Genomic DNA, 20,134 nt, shown 5'->3' with positions numbered 1-20,134 from the left:
GTGTAGAAACTTAGACAGGTAAGTGAGGTATTTTATCAGAGATTTTTGGAATTCAGAAATAAAGAAAAATGGAAAACCATTTAAAAAGAAATCAGGACCACGATGAATATGGACAGACTTAGCTTTGATCCAGGGTGTAACTGATCAATTGACCTTTGCTTATTACTTGTATCAAGAAAATTCTAATTAATTTTGATTTTAAATCTAAAAAACTGGCTAAAACAAAAACATATAGGACAAACTTGTGAAAACAATTTATAACTACATTGGGAGGAATTTTTCGGGGGGGGAGGCAGCAGGCGCGATCAGTGGCGGGTCGGGTGAGAAAACTTTTTTTTTGACAGAGGGTAGGGAACCCGCCGTCAACCCGCCTCCACGCTCGTCTCCCAGATTTCGGGTCTGTCAGTGCCGAACAGGCCCTACACCAAGCGGCGGGGGAGGCAGTTAAGATCATTAAGAGATTGTTAAGAGGCACTTAAATACTATTTTAAGCTTACTGTTCAATTTTATGAGTTCCTCCACGGGTTATACGCTGCTCGGGGATCACGTCAGCTCAGCAGGTCGTGAGTGGATTCAGTATTGAATTATCTGATTATTTGACAGCTGCAAAAGTGCTATAAAAGCTCCCATCTCAAAGCTGTTCACGTTCCAAGCTCAGAAACTGTTGCTTACTGCATTTGGAAGACAGATTGAGCTTTATGCAGCTTGCAAGTGTTTGGAGCCAACTCTCTATCCAGTGCCACCTCATTGGAACAACCTCTCTCACCATTGGCAGATTTGCTTCTGACATCTCAAGTTCACCTGCCATCTATTACATCAGCATTGGTGCATTTGAAACTATCTCACCTTGGTCCTCAGAATCCCACCATGATCAGTCCCAACACCAGCAGCACCAACAACACGAACCTTCTCCCCAATCAACTGATGCTGCACAGGACACAGGGCATCAGCACCGGACCACACTGTTGCCCAGGACACCAGGGATGGCCTCACCCTGGCCAGATTTACTTCACTCGACGCTGTACACCCTGGATATCACATGATGTGCCAGGTTGGCACCACCCCACACCATAAAGCATCCCTACAATGCCCAAGTCATTCCTTTCACACTCATCACCATTGCGGGGGGTACCATTATGTCTCCCCATTCACTGCAACTCACTAAGCCACTTCCAAAGGTGCACACAAATCTGTCCAAGAAGGCAAAGTGTGGAAAATAAAGATTTCAATGTTAGACAGCACATTAACAGAAACTTTACATGAACATTGGCTAAAACACACAAGAGCCTACTTTTGTGTGTTGTTAGTTGGTATGATTGGACTAGGATGAGGGTGATTGTGAAGGGTGACTAGTGAGATGGGGAAGTGATAATGTAGGTAGAGAGGGATGGGAGGAGGTGCAAGATAAGTTGGTGTGAGTAAAGATGTGCAGGAGTAGGGTAGGGAAGGCAGAGTGATGGAGATGTGATGAGTGGCACAGCAGGATGAGGTTGAGTGTGGCTTTGCAGTAACGTTTCGTGATCTACTGCGATCATTGAAAGATTTGTGCCACTGCAGCCTGGTCCTCTGAATGACATCCCTGACAGTCCTCCTGTGCACTGTTCAACCAGGCTGCATTGATCTCCTGGGGAAGTCTCTTCAGCCCATGGGAAGGGAAGAGAACCTCCCTGCGTGCTGTGACTCCCTCCATAAGTATCTGGAGGGAATCATGGGAGAGCCTGGGTGCAGCCGTGTACCTCTGTGCAGTGCTTGTCAGTGTTTGCAGCACCTCAATACTGTAGAACATTGACAGAACAACTGACAAAATCAATGTGGCCGTGATCCCTTTAAGGAAACCGATTGATGACGCGTCATCAAATGACGTCATCAGACCCGCTTCCTTCAAATGGCCAGGAAACACGCTGGGCGGGCTTAACAATCAACATAAGATCACGCTACAGAGCGGGCTGGAGCCAGCAGCGGGGTCGCACCCAGCCACCGACCCCGGCTGCACCGGACCCAGCTCAGCGACCATTGTTTCTGAAGACCAAGCCAAGTTGGTGGCACACTCATCTCTGTTATGAGTTCCATGTGAGAATCTGAGTGCATTATCTCGGCCAGGAATGTTCAACCAGTGGCCCCAAGTCCATATGTCGGTGTCCAGCCCAGACAATTCAGTCCTTGAAGCCCAGGCAACTCAGTTCTTTTTGCACATATTTTTTTATTTGCTAGCTCCTCCTGTTTGAATTTTGTTGGCTTAATGTTGGAAAAGGCTGTTGCTTCATTGGTGGATAAATCCTAAATCAGAATGTCGAGATCTGTTAGTATCAGCAACTCGAGATATGTGCAAATTAATGGCAATAGGGATTAAAATTTTACGTGGCTCCTCGAGACTCTGGTATGCACCTGCAGAACCCATGAAGGGAAGAGCCTGATGAAAGCCATAGATTTTCAAACTGTAACCATGGACTCTGAAGGGTCAACAAGCTCATCACATTCCTGTGTTTTCTTTATTTGCTGAGTTACTAGTATATTAATTCTGTTGCTGTAAGCTCATCAGAATGTTTTCTGCAATGGCATTATGTTGATGAATAAGGAGTTTCACAGCATTTTGAATCATATGAAAGTAATTTTTTTAATATCTATTGAGGAGAGTTGGGTCATCACTTCAAATCTGTATTGCTACAGTCCAGTTGTTGAACTGGGTATAATTCACATCCTGTATGTGTGATTGGGGGATGCAAGGAGTCTAGATAGTCTTAGTGTTAATAGTTTTTAATTGCAAGAAATTTTAACACACCCAAAAACGGGCAATGGGAGCATCCCCGTGCCTGAATGGATAGGCCCTAGGCTATTGGGTCTCGGCCCTCATTATCATCAAGCCAGCGAGATGGGGACACCTATTGGGCTTCACTAGGCAGCTCGTCAGAGAAGACGACTCGAAGATCAGGCTGTTGTGACAGTAGCTGTGGCTCTCGGCTGCACCTTAAAGGAGATCAGGAGTGGTGTACTGGCCGCGCTAGACGTTCTCCTATGTAGTTATCCAGCAAGTTAAACACTTATTCAAAAATAATTCTTCGTGAAGCCGTTTGCTGTTTTGAAGCTTTACTTGAACAAATTTGTGAAACTGTAAACAAAGATAAAGTATGTTTTGTACATAAACCGAGTACTATACATTCGATATTACATAAGATATAAACATATTTACAACAGTAGAATAGACTAATTGTATAACTAACTAACATTTGGACTAACTTCTATAACTATCAAATATTAACCTTTTATAAACATAGTGTTATCAAAATACTACTCTGACAACGTTGCTATTATGCTAAGAAACAAAGATACTCACAGATATTGCGCTTGGCCTAACATATGAAATCAGATTACATTGGATTGTGAAACCCTTATGGAATCCTCCATTACTGCCAGGTTCTTCCTGGAATTCTACTTCCTGGGATTCACAGGAAGAAAGGTACAATGGTCAAATGACCTCACACAGGAAGAAAGGAACAAAGGTCAAATGACCTCACACAGGAAGAAAGGAACAAAGGTCAAATGACCTCACACAGGAAGAAAGGAACAAAGGTCAAATGACCTCTGCTTCATACAAACACACTGCTAACACAATAACCACCACCAGAGGGTGCTACTGCATGTAAAAATGTCCAGAATGTCACATAATGTCCAGAACAAGTGGGGATGACCAGGAAGCCGGGGGTGGGGGGGGGGGGGGCGGCGGGGAGGTGATCAGAAGGGAAGGTAAAGGTGGGAAGCAAGGGTAACCCTCTGCAGAGATCGGGGTGGGGGGGGTGATGGTCAAGGTTGTGATTGGGGGAGGGGGTGGCGATCGGGGTGGGGGCGCGGAGGGGAGCTGTGGCCAGCTGCAGCCCATGTGGTTGGAATGTAGAGCTGGGAGGAGCAGAGCTAAGTATATTTTAAACACTTACATTGTTGGTTGTGCAGCAGTCCCTTTTTAAGGACTGCCTGTTAGGCCACATATAGACCTGGTTTTCCTGAACACAGTCAACCCAACGGCGGCTGTGTTCAAGGCTACCTAATATTACAGAGTGGGCCTCAAACAGATGTAGGCCCCTTATTTGAATATACAAAGAGCCCAACACCGGTTTCAGACATGGGCCCTGGACGCCTATATTCTTGCCTGCACCAATAAGGTGGGCAATGCAGTTCCGACCTGTAATGTGCCTGTGTTTCCTACCTGCCATTTTGGAGTCTTAGGAGGCCATTTAGCGCCTAAAAAATGGATGATGCGCGGTCAAATTTCTAGGCCAATGTCTCCAAGAACATTTCATGTTAAGTTCTGTACAACGGTCAGTCCAGTGACTCCAGAAGATTACATAGAGATTAAAAGAAGCAAACAGGCCATTCAACTTAACCAATTCGTATTGATAGTTTGTCACCTTGTTTAGCTTACAAATGTCTGGGAGGACGGACGAATGCTTTTAAACCCCATTTCAAATGCTAGTTGTACCTTTGATTCCCTTAGCCCTCGAAATAGATGAAAGACTTGAACTGAAATAACCCGGTTATCCCAGCGGTGGAGGAGAGCAGTCCAACAGGTTGTCTCTAAGGTAAGGGATTGTTTGACAACTCCATTCCCAGGTAGAGGTATCTCTGCTACCAACTTGTTCACTCACCAGTTCTTCTCATACTACTATATTGCAGTCTGTGTGGAACTAATATGTCAAGACTGAGTGGGTCATACAAAGGAGCTCCTCAGGGCAGTGTCCTAGGCCCAACCATCTTCAGCAGCTTCATCAATGACCTTCCCTCCAACATAAGGTCAGAAATGAGGATGTTCGTTGATGACTGCACAGTGTTCAGCGCCATTCACAACTCCTCAGATAATGAAGCAGTCCATGCCCGCATGCAACAAGACCTGGATGATGTTCAGGCTTGGGCTGATAAGTGGCAGATAACATTCGTGCCACAGAAGTGCCAGGCAATGACTATCTCCAACAAGCGAGAGTCTAACCATCGCCCCTTGACATTCAATGGCATTACCATCGCCGAATCCCCCACCATCAACATCCTGGGGGTCACCATTGACCAGAAACTTAACTGGACCAGCCACATAAATACTGTGGCAACAAGAGCAGGTCAGAGGCTAGGTATTCTGTGGCAAGTGTCTCGCCTCCTGACTCCCCAAAGCCTTTCCACCATCTACAAGGCACGAGTAAGGAGTGTGATGGAATACTCTCCACTTGCCTGGATAATTGCAGCTCCAACAACACTCAAGAAGCTCGACACCATCCAGGACAAAGCAGCCAGCTTAATTGGCACCCCATCCATCACCTTAAACATTCACTCCCTCCGCCACCGGCGTACCGTGGCTGCAGTGTACACCATCTACAAGATGCACTACAGCAACTCACCAAGGCTTCTTCGGCAGCACCTCCCAAACCGGCGACCTCTTCCACCTAGAAGGACAAGGGCAGCAGGCGCATGGGAACACCACCACATCCAAGTTCCCCTCCAAGTCACACACCATCCTGACTTAGAAATATATCGCCGATCCTTCATCGTCACTGGGTCAAAATCCTGGAACTCCCTACCGAACAGCACTGTGGGAGTACCTTCACCACACGGACTGCAGCAGTTCAAGGAGGCGGCTCACCACCACCTTCTCAAAGGCAATTAGGGATGAGCAATAAATGCTGGCCTTGCCAGCGACGCCCACATCCCATTAAAAAAATGAATTAAAAAAATCCTCACACAAGAGTCACAGACCAAGCATTAGTCCAAATTTAGTATTTTTGGAGAATTAGCAAGTGCTGACTTTTTTGTTATTTTTGTACCCGAGAAGGGAGTGTCAGTTAAATGTTTTGAAAAAAGTGTAAATTACCAGAACCGTCTATTGCTGCTGCTCATCTTTTACTTTTAACAAATCTAATCTGTAGCTTACAGCTTAAAACCATGGGCCGATAAGCGTGTATATTCTACTGCTTTCTGAAGTCTAGGATATAGCCAGAGAGCTCATATCACATTCAGTAAACAGAGGAAAAGAGTTTCTGTTCAACCCTTAGGCAAAACCGCATTTCCATATATCATGTATAAAGTTACATGCCAGTTACTCGCTTAGGGGAGTGTCATTTGGCTCTGTAGACTAGGCAAATGTCTGGCTAATACCCAAAAAAACTAACAATGCTGTTTTCTTTTGGGTCGTCTATTGGAAGTTACAATGGGGGAAGGGGGAAGCGGGCGTCCCCAAAAGTACATTGGTATTTGCAGCACATCCTCCACACTGAAAAGTTTGAAAATTGCTGATCAAGGCTGAGACGAGAGCTGTACCAAGGGAGTGCAGCAGTGTCAAAGGTGCCTTTGACAGATAGGGAGATGTCATATTTCAAACGATAAAAAGACTGATTGGGGGGAGGTGGGGGGTGGTTTGCACAGCTTGGAAAATTGGAATTCACCAATCATTTGAACCCGCTATCTGTGACTCATAACTATGCAAAAAGAATAACTTTGAATTCCCTCCCTTCTAAATTGTTAATTATATTTGAAAAGGATATGCAAGTTTAGAGCCAGACAAGTAGACTGGAAGCTATTGTTCAACGTGCAGTCCATCCAGATGCCAGAAACAGTTACATCTGATCTCAGGAAAGGGACAAAGCTAATTATTTGGGATTGGGATCGAGACCAAGTGCTGAATCTGTTGTAGCAGGCAATCTGTGTTTTAAATTGTGTGGGTGGTTGACCGTTGGGTTTAATTATGATAGATACTTTTTGATGTCCTTTGCCTTTGTGGGAGGAAAGGATTGATTGACAGCTCCTTTCCCAGGCAAAGAAGCGTGTTCAACAACTTTCTGCCAGTTCAGCAGATCTTCCTGTTCTACTGTACTGCAGCCCACGCAGAGATGACTCCACAAATGGTTCATGAGGGGCTCAATGCAACATATAAATTCATATTACAGACTACAGTCCAAATTCTGTGTTATTAGGAGAACTAATTAAGTGTTGCATCTGGAGTTGTACCTTAACTATAATCTACTGGACTTTGCTGTATTGATCTTTAGCTGCCATCTAATTTTTACTGTTAGATAAACCTAATTCATAGATGATAGCCTAAATCACATGATTTCACGGAGTGATCATTCGTCCACTATCCAAAGACTAGAAGAACACGAGAGGGCCATTATTATCTTCAGTAAACAAAACACAGCAGCAATGTTATGTTGCTAGCCATTGTGCATATAAGGTCACACCTAAGTTCATAGGGAGCATTGGTTTACTTATAGGAGTGGCCCTTGCCACAAGAGTAATATGTGGTGCAGCCTGAAAATTCTTTTGGATGAGACATTAAACTGAGGTCCAACAACCCTGGTCAAGTGGACTTTAAAGATACCATTGAATTACTTAGAGGAGCCAAGGAGGTTTCCATTTTCTGGCCAATATTCCTCCCTCAGCTAATAGTATTAAAGCATGTATTAACTGGTAGTAATCTAATATGATGCAGAATGGGTGCTGAGCTTGCTTACATAATAACAGTCACTGCACTTCAAAAGTAATTCATTCTATGAAGCACATTGGACATTTTTATCATTATTCTCAATAATCCCAGGTACTAATCTATAATACAGTAATGTTGCTGAGCATTAAAACTCACATTGGAATCATGTTTAGAAAATCACATGGCATGTACAAATCCATTCACTCACCTGTAGTAGCTGTCCTCTGTTGCCAATATCAGGATCCACAGTCCCACTTTGATCTGGGCTAGAGCTAAACGATAAATCCTTGGTTTTGATTGGTGTGTTTTGGATTTCTTATTACTCGAGATACAGGTGATCCATAGAAATCACAATTCTTCAAAATCTAAAACATTGAACAAAGTCCCAGTCAGTAACAAAATGAACACTACAAGTAAATATCAGAAGAGGAAAGTTAAATAAAGAAAATGTGTCTTCATCTTGTCATTTTAGTTGTGAAGCTGATAATGGTGTAGAGAACATTTTTCCTCTCATCTGAGATCAGTTACTGCATGTAGCAGTAACACAGTCACCACAGCAATGAAGTCTTAACCTAAGCTTCTGACCAGTAACTCCGACACACTATGGCCCAGATTTTGCTGCCAAAATAGCAGCGAATTTAATGGCACTCACCATTATTGTGTAAATCGACCAGTAACTAGAGGCAATGAAGAGATACCCCGTGAATTGCGAATCGCCACAAGTTGCTGGACGATTTGCACCGCTCCTCCATTAGCCTCGCGAAAATAGCAGCCCACCTGCAACCTCCCTGTGAGTTTCAAGAAATTGTTACATTTGCCCATTAATTGCCAATGAAACTCGCCGTAGAAAGTTAGGCACTTACACTGTTGAGTACTAGCCCTTTTTAATGACGAGATTTATGTTCCTGCAATGCCACTTAGCCTCTCCAGCCCAGAAAGGGAACAACTGAAACTGTGGAGATGTTAGAGATGTAAAAATGTAACATTTAAAAAATGTTTTCTTACTTTTCCATTCTGTCTCTTTTTCTCCATTAGTCCAATCTTTCTTTCCCTCTCTTTATTATTCTTTTTGAACCCGATTTTACTCTAATTTACCCTATTTCCTTCTCCGTCGTTCCTTTCTTTCTTTTTCAATCCTTAAATCTCTGGTTAAGGAGATAGACTCCTTCTATCATTATTTACCAAGGCCCCAGATGCCCTGTTGCCCTCACACTTCCAGCAACTTGCAGGGCAAAAACTTTGAGCTTAAGAGTGAGAGGTAAAGTCTAACTAAGGGGGCACCTGTAAGATGCCCGCTCCAGCAAAATCTGGCCCAACATTGCGGTCATCTCTATTCTTGATTCTAAAACAAGTCAAAAATGAATCTAGGTCCCACTGAGCAAGAAATGTTTACTGGTCCCAAATGACTGATCTGATGTGGGTAAAAGAGACAATTTATCGAGGCTACTTAATTTGTATAGCTACTTTTCTGAGCTATAAAAGTAGGATGCCTTAAAACAAAGTTGTTCACAATAGTGATTTTACAATGAATATATTTTCCTTCATTTTTCCATGACATTTTCTCCCCTTATTCCCTTCTCCCTTTAAGACAGAAATGTTAGTGTTATACTTAATGACAAAACTCCAAATCCCACTGATTAACTTGTGGCCATGTCAATTATTCTTCAATCTTTTCCAAGACAACCATTTTCAAACAAGAGGAAAATATATGTTTATATATTCAAGACAGATTCTATTTTCCAGGCAGCGCATCATAGATGAACAGCCCATTACTGTATCTGAGAATATTCACTCCTCACTAGAATATTCACGAGCTAAGCCCATACAACAATATAAAACATTCTACAACATATTGCAATTTTTAAGACAGCTGTAGATTAAATGAAAAATGAATAGAGTACTTACTTTGATATTTATCTCATCAACAATTTGGATTTGGCTCGAGTTCAAGCAAAAGATAATAGACAACATGATAGTTCAAATAATAAGAGGGATTGAGCCCCAAACAATTTGGTAAATTTAAGTTCCAGGTTCTAAATCACTCCACCTCAATCACCTCCATTTTAAGAATTTTGTTACTTCTCTGTAACTGCACACATGCATCCCAAATGGAAGCAAGGCATTCCAATTGAAAGAAAAGACAAGGATGCCCTGCTTCAACTGCACCTCTTATTGGATAACCACAAATCATTACTGAGCAGAGGCATGGACAAGTTAACTACACTGTCCCATTCTCTGGTCTGGAGGAGGATAGCAAGCTTGTAAAATGGGGGAAAATGACAAGCAAATGAAAAGTTAGACAAAAGTAATGTAATAAAGTAGAGATCATTTTTGGACTTGAGCTAACTTTTCATTTCGTAGTATTAGCTCTGTGATGCATATTTTATAAAGAGATTAGAAGTAAATTGAATAACCTTAAAAAACTAAAGCAAATCAAGGCAGTATTATGTGGGATGGTGAATCAAAAATAGATCAAATTTCAGACTTGGCATTGTGAGTAAAATAAAAATTTGCTAGTTGTAACATTTCCATTGCATATATTTGATTGTTTTTGTATTTCTATGCTTTTGCAAATAAATGACCCATGTTCCCATGTTGAATCCAAATGGATACATCTTCTATTTCTACAAAGACATCCACTGTATTCTAAACTCTCTTACTCCAGACTACTTGGCTAGCATTCAAGAAAAAGTTCAAGCCAAATAGAAATTTTACTAAACTGCCCAATAGCAAAGCCAACAGTAAGAACTTATTAAGGGTAGCAACATGGCCAATGAATGCTCCCAACCCTTGCTAAGAACCTAGCCAGTGAGTCATCTGGAGCATCTACAGTTGAGCACTAGACTACATATTCGATCATTCCAAATGGCCATGCATCCGGGGCACATATTGGCAGGTAGGAAACTCCGCAAAACCAAATCAAGTTGATTTAAAATCATTTCTGCCCATGAAAATATGCCAGGTATTGAATAAAATGTCACATACACTTGTGCCAGGTATTGAATAAAATGTCACATACACTTGTGGTGAAATTGCAGTGTAAAACATTTCAAATAATCATGTAAAGCATTTTGGGATGCTTCTGACATATGTAATAAAGTGCTATAAAATGTCATATCATTGCACAGTTTGAAAACTGGTGTCAAAAGGAGGGCTTAAAATTTGTAGGGAGTTACACAAGTTAATGTGTCAGCAGAAGCTTTACAGATGAGGACAAGCAGCTTAAGACATTCGACTTAAGATGGAGTATGCAGACAGATACCTTTGGACAGATAGAAGAGTCGGATAGTGAAGGAAAGGATATGAAATAAAACAGGAAAAGTGGCCTTCGGAGTACATATGAATCAGGGTTAAGCAAAGCATGAGAAATAAAATCTGACAACTAGGGGTACTAATTCGAGAGGCATGATGCATAGCCTTGATGGAAACTTGGTTTCAACTAGACTGCCACTGGGAATTAAACATTCCTAGCTATAAAATGTTTAGGACAAATGAGAGGCTTGAACTGAAGTATTTGGGATAAAATGAATGGTGGTCTTCAAAACAGAAGTGGGTTCTTGGATATTTTTTCCCACTGAAACAGACAAGGGGAAACTAACAGAGGTATGTAAAATTAAAGGTTTCTTGAAAGTAAATAGTGAAACATTGGCCGGAATTTTGCCTACCTGGGCGGGTCCAGTGCAGTTGGCTCCATCCCACTGCTGAAAATGACTTTCCCTTAATAGAGCCTATTAAGCCCACCCTGCATGCTCCCCAGCCCAATTAGATGGAGCGGGTCTGGTGATGTCATTCATGACGTGTTTTCAGTCGGGATCTTTAAAGGGACATGGTCACATTAGATTTGAAGTTTAATCTAACATAGTGCTGTCAGTGCACTACAGCATTGGAGTGCTGCAAAAACTGACAATGACTGCACAGAGGCAGAGGGCTGCACCCAGGTTCTCCGATGACCTCCTCCATATGCTTATGGAGGGAGTCAGATCACATAGGGAGGTCCTCTTCCCTTCCGATGAGCGGAAGAGACCTCCCCAGGAGACCAACACAGCCTGGTTGCAGATTGCAGAGGCAGTCACAAGCAGGGATGTGGTCAGGAGGACCTGGGTGCAGTGCCGCAAACGTTTCAATTATCTCACTAGATCAGGAAACGTTAGTACAAAGCCACACTCAACTTCATCCTGCTGTGCCTCTCATCACATCCCCATCACTCTACCTTTCCTACCCTACTCCTGCACATCCTTACTCACACCAACATACCTTGCACCTCTACCCATCCCTCTCTCTCTATCTACATTATCACATCCCCATCTCATGAGCCACCCCTCACACTCACCCTCATCCTAGTGCAATCATACCAACTAACAACACACAAGGGTAGGCACTTGGGTGTTTTATCCAATGTTTATGTAAAGTTTTTGTTAAATGTGGTGTCAAACATAAAACTCTTTATTTTCAACACTTTCTGGTCTTGAACAGATTTGAGTGCACCTTTGGAAGTGGCTTAGTGAGTTACAGTGAATGGTGAGACATAACAAAACCCCTGCAATGGTGATAAGTGTAAAAGGAATGGCTTGGTCATTGTAGGGATCCTTTATGGTGTTAGTGTGGGGTGGTGCCAACCTGCAGGGCATTCTGGAGGGGGAGGGTGAACAGCCAGTTGTCGTGGTGCATATAGGTACCAACGATATAGGTAAAAAACGGGATGAGGTCCTAAAAGCTTATAGTGAGTTAGGAGGTAAATTTAAGAAAATAGGACCTCAAAGGTAGTAATCTCAGGATTGCTACCAGTGCCACATGCTAATCAGAGTAGAAATAGAAGGATATTTCAGATGAATACGTGGCTAGAGGAATGGTGCAAGGGGGAGGGATTCAAATTCCTGGGACATTGGAACCGGTTCTGGGGGAGGTGGAACCAGTACAAACTGGACGGTTTGCACCTGGGCGGGACCAGGACCGATGTCCTAGGGGGAGTGTTTGCTAGTGCTGTTAGGGAGGGTTTAAACTAAAATGGCAGGGGGTTGGGAACCTGTGCAGGGAGACAGAGGAAAGGGAAGCAAGGATAGAAGCAAAAGACAGGAAGGAGAAAAGCAAAAGTGGAAGGCAGAGAAATCAAGGGTGTAAATCAATCAGGGCCACAGTAAATAATAATTCTAAAAGGACTAAGTGTTAAAAAATCAAGCCTGAAGGCTTTGTGTCTTAATACAAGGAGCATTCGTAATAAGGTGGATGAATTAGCTGCGCAAATAGATGTAAACAGATATGATATAATTGGGATTACGGAGACATGGCTCCAGGATGACCAAGTCTGGGAATTCAACATCCAGGGGTATTCAATATTCAGGAAGGACAGGAAAAAAGGAAAAGGAGGTGGGGTAGCATTGCTGGTTAAAGAGGAGATTAACACAATAGTAAGGAAGGATATTAGCTCTGAGGAAGGATGTTCTTGCCGTGTAGAGAGTGCAGCGAAGATTCACCAGACTGATACCTGGGATGACAGGAATGACGTATGAGGAGAGATTGGGTCGATTAGGCTTATATTCGCTAGAGTTTAGAAGAATCAGAAGGGATCTCATTGATACTTATAAAATTCTAACAGGACTAGACAGACTAAATGCAGGAAGGATGTTCCTGATGATGGGGGAGTCCAGAACCAGGGGTCACAGTCTAAGGATAAAGGGTAAGCCATTTAGGACTGAGATGAGGAGGAATTTCTTCACCCAGAGAGTGGTGAAGCTGTGGAATTCTCTACCACACAAGGCAGTTGAGGCCAATTCATTAAATATATTCAAGAAGGAGTTAGATATATTTCTTAAGGCTAAAGTGATCAAGGGATATGGGGAGAAAGCAGGGACAGGGTACTGAATTTGGATGATCAGCCATGATCTCATTAAATGGCGGACAGGCTCGAGGGGCCGAATGGCCTACTCCTGCTCCTATCTTCTATATTTCTATGTAACCTGGCGCATCATGTGGTAGCCATATGGGTGTACAGCATAAAGTTAACTAAATCTGGCCATGATGAGGCCATCCCTGGCCTCCTGGGCAGCAATGTGCTCAGGTGCTGATACCCTCTACCCTCTGTCCTGTGCAGCATCAGGTGATTGCGAAGAACGTTGGTGATGTTGGTGCTGCTGGTGTTGGGACTCATCGTGGTCCGATTCTGGGGACCAAAGTGAGACAGTATAAATGGCACCCATGTTGATGAAATAGATGGCAGGTGAAGTTTTGTTTTATTCGTTTATGGGATGTGGGCGTCCCTGGCAAGGCCAGCATTTATTGCGCATCCCTAATTGCCCTTGGGAAGGTGGTGGTGAGCCGCCTTCTTGAACCGCTGCAGTCCATGTGATGAAGGTACTCTTAGTGCCGTTGGGTCAAAATCCTGGAACTCCCTACCTAACGACGATGAAGGATCGGCGATATGCTTCTAAGTCAGGATGGTGTGCGACTTGGAGGGGAACTTGGAGGTGCTGGTGTTCCCATGCGCCTGCTGCCCTTGTCCTTCTTGGTGGAAGAGGTCGCGGGTTTGGGAGGTGCTGCCGAAGAAGCCTTTGCGAGTTGCTGCAGTGCATCTTGTAGATGATACACACTGTAGCCACGGTACGCCGGTGGTGGAGGGAGTGAATGTTTAAGGTGGTGGATGGGGTACCAATCAAGCGGGCTGCTTTGTCCTGGATGGTGTCGAGCTTCTTGAGTGTTGTTGGAGCTGCACTCATCCAGGCAAGTGGAGAGTATTCCATCACACTCCTTACTTGTGCCTTGTAGATGGTGGAAAGGCTTTGGGGAGTCAGGAGGTGAGGTACTCGCCGCAGAAGACCTAGCCTCTGACCATGGTTCGCCCGCCACTGCCGGTGACTGATGCACCTGGGGGAAAGGCGCGTGGGGGTGGGATGACAGCGGGTTGTCAAAAATAACAACTTTCACACCCGACCCACCACCGATCGCGCCCACTACCACCCTGGTAAATTCCAGCCATTGTTTCTGTTGGTTGGTACATCAATAACAAGTATCAAGGCGACATAAACTGAGGTTTATGAGTAGACAAATGAAGTTGGAAGATCATTTTTCACAGAGAGTTATTAGAACATGGAATGCATTACCACAAGCGGCGATTGAGGCAGCTGAAGCCACGGCTGCCAATGGTGGAGCGATTAAAATCAGGGATGCCCAAGAGGCCAGAATTGGAGAAACGCAGAGATCTCGAAGGCTTGTAGGACTGGAGGAGGTTAGAGAGATAGGATGGGGCGAGGCCATAGAGGGATTTGAATATAAGGATGCAAATTTTAAAATTGAGGCGTTGCTTAACTGGGGACATTGCTCAACCTGGAACTAATGTAGGCCAGCGAGCACAGGGGTAATGGGTGAACGGGACTTGATGCGATTTGGGATATGAACAGCAGAGTTTAGGATGAGCTCAAGTTTATGTTACGTGGAAGCTGGGAGGCCAGCCGGGAGAACATTGGAATAGTCAAGTCGAGAGGTAACAAAGGCACAGATGAGGGTTTCAGCAGCCGATGAGCTGATGCAGGGCGGAGTCAGGCGATGTTACGGAGGTGAAAGTAGGCAGTCTTGGTGATTGAGCGGATATATGGGCGGAAGCTCATCTCGGGGTTAAATACAAAATCCAGGTTGTGAATGGTCTGGTTCAGCCTCAGACAGTTGCCAGGGAGAGGAATGAGGTCGGTGGCTAGAGAACGGAGTTTGTGGCAAGGAGTGAAGACAATGGCTTCGGTCTTCCCATTATTTGATTGGACAAAATTTCTGCTCATCCAGTACTGGATGTCAGAAAGGCAGCCTGACAATTTAGTGACAGTGGAGGGGTCAAGAGAAGTGGTGGTGAGATAGAGCTGAGTGTCGTCAGCGTACATGTGGAACCTGACGTCGTGTTTTCAGATGATGTCGCCGAGGGGCTGCATGTCGATGAAGAATAGAACAGAGGAGAAGGGTCTGTCTAACTTCTTATGGGATGTGGGCGATTGCAACAATTGTTTTCCAGAACAGCGTGATCTCCAAAACAAAAATTACCTTGGCAATCCAGTCTGATATGCGCAAAGGAAATATGGGCTTTTTTTTTTATAATTAAGCATATAGTTTTGATCAGACTAACTTCCAGCATACAAATGGAGCCACCAACCAGAGTAGAACAGGAATGAGTTGTAAAAATTCTGATCGGATTTGGTCGACGAGAATGATGGCGATATTTTTGATAAATCCCAAGCTCTTCTTTCTTTATTCTCTATTCTTGAATATTAATGTCAACTCTTACCAGATCATGCACAAGGTTAATCTGGGAAAAGCTGCCAATCTTGTTCACTTAAGTCAAGGAGTGATAAAAAAGATGTGATGTGGCTGAAGCAAACTGGTATTGTGTACTTAATGCACATCACATTATGATACTTGGAAGCATGTTACTGTTAATCATCAGTTTCTGTTTGAACCAATGTCAGCTCTAAGTACAGTATTGATGCACAATGTTAATATAAGCTTCAGGACAAGAGTACGTGGATTCAAGCTTGGACAAAGTGAATATACAGTTAAAATATTACTTTTTTTCCTGCAGAGTGTAGTGAATAGCCTACCCGTGAGGCAGTGAAAGCTGAGGATGTTAGATATTCAAGAGACAATACATACAGGGCTATTGAATGGCATGAAAGATAATCCACTTTATTGGCCCACATTTCTAAAGGACATTCAGATATAGCTTAGGGAGGGTGGGGAGAGAAAGAGAAGATGGATAATAATTCAGTATGTCTAGTGATGCATCAAGAGTAATTATGGTCTTACATAGAAACATAGAAGATAGGAGCAGGAGTAGGCCATTCGGCCCTTCGAGCCTGCTCCGCCATTCAACGAGATCATGGCTGATCATCCAAACCCTAGCACCCGGTCCCTACACCGACAACCATCCCACACAAGCCCTATCCCCGTAACCCCACGTATTTAATCCCCCCCCAACACTAAGGGCCAATTTTTGTCATGGCCAATCAACCTAACCCGCACATCTTTGGACTGTGGGAGGAAACCGGAGCACCCGGAGGAAACCCACGCAAACACGGGGAGAATGTGCAAACTCCACACAGGAGTTTTTACTGAAGTTAGCCACAGGATTTCTTTCTCCTCCAGGAGTTAGCAGCACTAAGAATGTGGGAAGGTGATGCCCAACACTGTACCTTCTAATGATAATTGGATCTGATAGTCTTTTCTCATCTTTCTTTTCACGTGTATGAGGGTAGCAAGCAGTACCAGCAGGCTAAATATTTAACCTAACACAATGTTATTAACTTGAGATAAAACTGTGAATGAGCTCAAATTAATTTCACATGAAACAGAATTAGATAAAGGGACAAAAGTTTGTAATGAGTAATGGACTCAAATAATGCAAACTGCACATGATATAATGCAAAACTTGCTGCCTATATGCAGTGTTTTCCAAGTATATGTGGGTTTGCCTTTATAAACACACTATTTTTCCCTCCCTTCTCCCAAGTCAGTGCCGAGTCTGTTCCATCCATTTATCTCCATCAACCCCTAGTTTTTGCAGTTTTAACCCCTTTTTAGGTCTGCCCTTAGCTTCTGTTGTAACAACCCTGCCCTTTGTTGTTACATTTTTTGTCATTCCCTTAATCTTCTCACTTCCTTTATGATAGATATTAATAAAGTAAGACTTGTGTTTTATTCAATTCTTATTGAAAGTCTTCCAAGTTCAATTGTTTTAAAAACAGTGCCAATGGTATTAATCAATAATAAACTGCAATGAACTTTGAACTGCGTATCTTAAAAGAAATAAATCCAAGTACTTTCAAAATTAATTCATTCCTCACCACAAATTCAGGGAGATCTATCCTTTCAAAATATAATTCACTGACCAAATTAAAAGTATTGTATTGCTTATTTACAGTCAGTGTGTTCTGGATAAGACATACACTATGTAATGACATCATAAACAGAACCCAATCTATATAATTAAAGTGTTGCGTCTAGCACACATCCAGCATGTTTCAAAGTGCCCCATATGCAAAGTGTATGCTACACTCACTTGATTGGTTCAAATGTCATGCATAAAAATGGTAAAAAGTCACAACAAATATCAATTGAATGATGCTAACTGGCTTAAATATTACTGAACAGGTAGAAAAATGGCCAATGAAGAATAAGCAAACAGCAATAAAAAAAAGTTATGGAACAACAACTAGCATGAAAGAGAAGCAATAAAATCACTTAAAAATTGTTTTCCTTAGTAACCTGAGGAAATATATTTTTTAAATTCTGAATATAATAAATATTAAAAATGAATTAACGGAAGCATTAAACTTGCCCTAAGAATTGCCTTTTAAATTCTACAATAATTTAAGCATTGCTATGTTTCCTTCCATAGGCCAGCACCTTCTCTGAGAGCTGGAGCTTGAATTCAACAATGCTTAAAACGTGTAATATGGGGGCTCAACCTGGTAGCAGACTACAACTTTGGAATGCACCATCATCACTCTGCTGGATGACAACTCCGATGTTGTAGTTTTAAGTTGCTACATTCTGTTCAACTAAGCAGTGACTACAAACAGGAAGTTGTGGTAGATTCTGTGAGCAGCCAGTTTTGCTGTCAATTGTAAATTCTGGTTCTTTAATTTCCGACCCCAGGAAGGCTGTGTTCTTCCTGGGGTCGGAGCGGGCGGTGTCCCTGGCTGTCACCAAGGGGCTCACCGTGGGCGGGACCTTCCTGCCAGTGGACCCCCTCGAGGCCACCACGCAGAGGGTGGTTATTTCGAACGTCCCGCCCTATGTTCCTGGTGAGCTCCTCCTTCCCCATCTACGTCAACTTGGGGAGGTGAGGTCGGGGATCACACCCATCCCGCTCGGCTTCCGGGAGGCCAGCCTTCACCACGTCTCCTCCTTCCGGCGCCAGCTGTTCATCCAGCTGGCGCGGGAGGAGGACACTGACGGGGCATTCGTCGTCCACCACGAGGGGACCGCCTATCGCGTCTTCTGGACGTCGGACGGTGTGCGGTGCCACGCCTGCAAGGAGGTGGGGCACATCCGGAAAAACTGCCCCGCCTCCAAGGCCGCCGGGTCATCTCGTGCGGCCGAGGCTGGCGCCGCCGACGCTCCTCCCCCCCGGATCTGCCCGCGCGTCGGGAACGTCTGATGCGCGGTCGACGTCGGGGGCCGATGCCACTAAGGCCTCCGGCGGGGGGGAGGGAGCGTGTCCGGCCGGAAAGAAGGCGCGGCAGAAAAATAAACACCTGAGGGCGGGTCCCCCCATGGATGGCCAGCCCTTGCCCCTTGAGCCCCTTACACCCGCGCTCCTTGCGGAGTTAATCGGGACAGACGCGAGCGGGAGGGGCCTCGTGCCCGAGCCTGTGGCCGCAACTGCCGTAGCGGAAACGCCATTACCTGCGGCCGGGCTCGGGCCCGAGGAGCCCAACAAACCTGCTCCGCCGGAGGGAGCTGAGGAGGAGGCCTCTGCAGTCATGGAGGTCTCCCTCGCTCCCTCCGTGCTAAAAAGAAGGCGCGACCCCCTGGAAGAGGGGGAGGACCGGGAGGAGGAAGGTCCCTCTGAGCAGGGGGAGTCGTCACCCGCCGCGGGTACCGCGCCCCCCCCCCCCCCCCGGCTGTCGTCATCACCAGCGATCGGCAGGGGTCGCCTGTCCCTCGGGAGGCTGAGGCAGATGTGTCTGTCCGACGCGTGCCTCCCGGGGATGGGGATGAGACCCTGCCCGTGGGGGGGGGGGGGGGGGGTCGCGGAACAACCCGCGGCAGTAACTGAAATTGACCTTCTATCGGTGCCGTTACCCCTCGCCGGGTCGGGCGGCCTGGAGTCTGGGTCGGGCGAGCTCGAGGATAATGAGTTCGCCCAATGCGACCCGGACATCTCCCAGGGGCTGCTCGTCCTGGTAGAGCTTTTAATTCAAAACCCCCCATCCGCTGGGTCGGAGGTTGGTGGCGGGGAGGAGGATGGCCCCCTGGCTGCGTCTCTGGTGCCGGACGTACTGGAGGAGCTGGGAATTGTTCTCTCCCCGGTTTCTCCGGTCGTTCCGGCGTCTGAGGCGGAGGGGAGCTCTGAACCGCCGCCGTCTTCTGGCCCAGCACCCCTAGAGGAGCCCAGGGAGAAATCCTCTGCCGCCGATCCTGGGGGTGGGATCCGGGCAGAGGCAGGGCTGGCTGGCGCGGCCGAGCCGTTCGCTTCACACTGCGCGGCGGATGGGTCGGCCGCTGGTGACGACCCCCTGGAGGAGGATGGGGACTCGGTGATGGGCACGGAGGACGATTCGGACTCCAGTGCCGACGAGGTGATGGATGACCTCGTGCCCCTTGCCGAGTCTCCCCTCATTCCCGTAAGGGAACTCCGGGATTTTATGGCCTCGTGCCTGGGTCAGCGCAAGAAGGTCCGGCTGGCCCTCGACAGGTGGTCGGAGCTGGCACTGCTCATCGTATCCGTCCGCGCCGCCGTTAAGATCATGGGCGCGGACGAGGGTGTGAACCCGCTCGAGCTGCGTCGGCTCACAACGTTTCTCACTGGGCTGCTGAGGAAGTGGCGGCTGACCAGCGGCTGCGCTTCCTCCCCCTGTTAGGTGTAGGTAGAGGTTGCACTATGCTTCTGACATGAAGATAACCATAGCCAGCCTCAACATCAACGGCAGCAGGGAGGCGCGCCGCAGATTCAATAACGTCTCGGTCCTTCGGGACGGGAAG

At 45.4% G+C, this 20,134-nt stretch overlaps 1 long non-coding RNA gene across 1 annotated transcript in view; it reads right to left on the bottom strand.

The window, feature by feature from the left end:
• Positions 1–7,606: 7,606 nt before the first annotated feature.
• LOC147116559 (uncharacterized) overlaps positions 7,607–20,134 on the bottom strand; it is a 440,444-nt gene continuing 427,916 nt past the window's right edge. Inside the window, exon 4 of the long non-coding RNA XR_015078837.1 lies at positions 7,607–7,818. This is a non-coding gene — a long non-coding RNA (uncharacterized LOC147116559). The remainder of the gene's footprint in view (positions 7,819–20,134) is intronic.

The sequence above is a fragment of the Somniosus microcephalus genome, chromosome 6 (assembly GCF_052327205.1).
Source record: "Somniosus microcephalus isolate GS21.2 chromosome 6, FLI_Smic_1.0, whole genome shotgun sequence".
Classification (NCBI taxonomy): Eukaryota; Metazoa; Chordata; class Chondrichthyes; order Squaliformes; family Somniosidae; genus Somniosus; species Somniosus microcephalus.
This window is presented reverse-complemented; position numbering and strand designations above follow the sequence as displayed.